We start from the raw sequence: 4,233 nt of genomic DNA, 5'->3' as shown, positions 1-4,233 counted from the left end.
GGTCGAGAGTACGGTGTTGCCTTCTGGGATAATGACAATGTTCTGAAATTGCTATCATGGAGGCATGTTTATGTGTAGAGACTAAAGCCAACAGCCTGTATATTTGATACCCACGAATATTATGTCCTAGGAACTTTATCTCAGTCGAGCTCTTCAGACGAAATAAAGAACTAAATTACTAAACCACCAGGCTGTCTCACCAAACTGGTTCATGGCTGGAAGTGATCATTTTCTTTCTCCTTCTAACAATCAACTGATAATGGAAATGGTTTCTTTGCATTTTTTTCTAACATATTTCTGTACCAAATGGTTCAGCAGCTCTCAGTCTGAAACCCTCAAAAATGGGAGGCACATGCCTACCTGTCTAATTCAGCATTTCCAAGAGCAGATCCTCAAGATTTGGGTATCCACTTCCTGCATCTGAGAGTTGAAGGTGGTAACCAGGACACTTGGATCGGAATAGGAAGTTGTAAACAGGTGACCAAAGCAGAAAAGTTTCTTTCTTTTATTTCCTAGCATTCTGAAAACATGCTTGCCATAAATCCCTGGAAGGAGTCTCTCATTGGAATTTTTTAACTTCATGTTAATCACGAGACACTAATTGGAAAACCTGTCAGTGGCTCTGATGGTGGTGATTCTGGTTCTCATAGAGGTGAAAGGGAAAGAAACCTGTATCAAAAGTGGAGTATGGAAGTTGCAAGTCATATGATCTACAAATTGTTCAGTGTTTTATTCCAGTCCCATTTGAGTCACAAGGTGCTAAAGTCACTTTGAAAAAAAAATCTTTTGAAAGTTACTTTCAGATGCTTAAAATGATCATAGAATTGAAACGAAGACTTGGAGAAAAGTCTTGAAAGAAGTTTCAAGGATAAGGAAACTGTTGAATTTACAAATTCACTTCTTCAAACTGACTCCACCCACTGTGACTAAGAAACTCTTTCTTGTCTCCCTACACTCCTGAAGCGTATCTATGTGGGCACATACTCAAGCCACTGAATCTTAAAGACACTGTCTTCGCAAGGGAATGAGAAAATTCTTTGCAACTTTGTGTCATGCTTTATGGTTCTATCATCACAAGGAGGGTTTTGGTTGCTAGATGAGCAGATATTTCTGCTATAGTCAGTTGTTCTATCGTAAGGAGGATCTACTCACTCAGAATCATGTCATTCAGAAGTGGTTTGGGCCATTGATTCAAGCAAATATCTTCAGATGACTAAAGAATATGTTATTTTCTGAGGTTCAGAAATATATTTACATTTGACAAGCTTCCCTTTTCCCATGAGACAACAACTTAGAATCACAACAATAAACACAGGAATCTATATAATATTAGAGAAGTGTGGGCACCAGGCCAGATGACTCATGTCCCGAATTCGGAACTCTGGTTCTCCAGCTTGACTCCTCCAAATCCTTTCATTTCAGTAAAATGAAAAGTGTTCAACCTATAAGAAGGAATCCAATAAAGTGCCATCATGACACAAGTCCTTGGATACAGAAAGCACCTTGCTAGTGTAACAGCAGAGTAATGCTTTAGAAAGAAGAACATAACCTCTGGGTATGAATCAAGGAGGCAAGAATGTGCCTTAAGATTCTTTGTGCCTCTGCCTCCACCTACCAAACATGCTTCCGGAGAGTGTTGGACTCTGGAGAGTGTTGGAGCCATCCAGTTGATTGAACTTGTACTTTGGTGAGTTTGTCTGGTCACGATTCTCTTTGGACATTGACTTGAAGTAGGCAAGGTGAGGCCCCACAGATTCGTCCTTCATAATCCTCACACCATTTTTGAACTTTACTATGTTTTCCACATTGCTGCCCACATAGTTGGTATTTGCACACTATATACTCTCTGGCTCCCCAGTTGTATCCAGCTGCCTGCTGGACAAAGTGCTGACTCACCTAATGGTCCAGTAGCTCAGACTCAAGAGTCCTACCTCATTTCTCAAGTATGTGTGTGTGTGGGGGGGAGGGGGTTAAGGGGTGGCGGTGGGCAGATGATGATCAACCCTCAAATCGTGATGGTAAAAGAATTTTCCCCAAATAGTGTATGAAATGAGAATGCAAAAGAGCTTAGGTTTATCCAACTTCTCCTAGGGGCTAGAAAGAAGCTGATACTCCTGGTGTACAAGGAGGAACAGAATAGAAAAACACTCTCTGAGGTGCAAATAGGGCCCAAAGAAACAGGGAAAGCCAAAGAGTAAGCTTCTGGGTTTCTGAAACGTAAGCAGATGTGAGCATACACATATTCCATATTTAGAATCCACTTTTCTAAGTGACCAGACATTCACCAACAGGGTTTACTTTTCAGTCATGCCACATGCCAGTGTCTATTGAAATTAGGTCAGGGCTGCTAAGTGCAGCACTGATATACCAGCCCTGATGGGGCTGTTTCTGCTGCCCATTGGAAGTTTCTCGTCTAAACTTCTCCTGAATACGGAAAATGAGACCGCAACAAAATGATCCAATGATCTGAGTTATATTGCCTTCAGGCCCCTTCACTGGCCGCTGACAAAGGCAGTTTCCTCACCCCCTTTCCTGTCTCCCACACTGAGGCTGAGTCTTGAGGTAAGAAACCAAGGCTGGACATCAGCCCTATCCTAGGTAGCCTCAGGTGCCATGACCAAGCTGAGCTGTCATCCTGCAGGCTTCTAGTTTGTGTGGGACATGCAGCTCCCCTGCGATCAACTCCACTGAGACACTCAAACTAACAACCAGACAAAACTTACCCTCCACGTAATTTTTCAGGCAGTCTCAGTGTGGAGTATAATAGCAAACTAACAGAGAAAGGCTGTTAGACATTTGTTCGTCAGGGTCTAGAGGCAGGGAAATCCCAGGACAAGGTGCTGGAGGATGCAGTTCTTGGTGAGGGCTCTTCTTGGTTCCCAGGAAGGTGTCATCCTGGGTACCTTCAAGAGCTGACAGAGTGCGAAGCCAGCCTTTTGCTGAAACATCAATACCATCACAAGAATGCCACTGTCACATCTCATCTCACTAAAATCTCTCCCCAAACCATTCCATCTGCAAATACCACTACAATGGGAATCAGAGCTTCACTCTACAACCAGGTTTATGCCAAATGTTCTCCTCAGAGAACTATGCACAGTAAGAAAATGTGCACTCAAGTCACTGCATACTCATCAAGTGTATGTACACAGAAGTGTGTATATAGGTATAACATATGGAATGCATTGTTTTAGACAAATACATACATATATGTCTACAGACTTAAACACATGTCTGTCTATATATATATGGATATGCGGATATGACACACATAAAAGTGTATATATAAAAAGATATGTAATTATATTTTACAGATGATAGATATTTTATAACAAATAAATTATACACATAGAATTTATTATGTTTTATTATGAAATGTAATATTTGCATATATATAATATATAGACACATAATGTACACATTTCTATTATTTATTTATATATTAATTATATATAAACATACATATTTTATATATATTTAAATGACATAATATTCTAAATGTTCATATTTACTTATACATTGAACTATAAATAATATATTATATTTTACATAAGAATATTTATACCATATAATAATTACATATTCTATATTTCAAATAAATCTATAAATACACACTTATTTGTGTATATGTAAACATATATGACATTTCTGTTTCTTTTTCTGACAGTAGTCTATTAAAGTTTAAGAGGCAGTAAGGTGAAACTGAGAGTTTTCAATTGCTGATACTTTCTAGGAAGATAAAGTTTTTATCTTCTGTATTTTGTTAAGTTGCAGCTGGGTCTGTGTGGCACAGGATGTCTGAACTTGGGAAAGAGCAACCACCACATCCTGAATGACAGCTAGAAAGGAAATGACTCAAGTGGAAGGTTTTCTTTCCTGCAAGTATCCCCTTCTGTGCCTTCTCCTGAATCTCACCTTTGGTCTTGCAGACTTTTCTTCAAGTCACAACACAGGAGACACAGCAGATGTTAATCAGTGATAAAACTGTATCTCAGCAGGCTTCACTTCAGAACCAAAAGCACAACTGTGCTATACAGGTAGCTGTGACTTGAGTCTTTACAATCTGAGACATATAATTGTCCCCCCCGCAACCCACAAAAACTCGGAGAAAGGAAGTTTCTAAATTGGCATTTCTAAAAGACAACTGTGCTGAATATGAATGAGAGCCATCACATTTAATCAAAAAATTATTGTTCTTATATGAATTTTAGAGCCACCAACTGATAGTTCAAT

Source organism: Sorex fumeus, unplaced genomic scaffold, assembly GCF_029834395.1.
Source record: "Sorex fumeus unplaced genomic scaffold, SorFum_2.1 ptg000113l, whole genome shotgun sequence".
Classification (NCBI taxonomy): domain Eukaryota; kingdom Metazoa; phylum Chordata; class Mammalia; order Eulipotyphla; family Soricidae; genus Sorex; species Sorex fumeus.
This window is presented reverse-complemented; position numbering follows the sequence as displayed.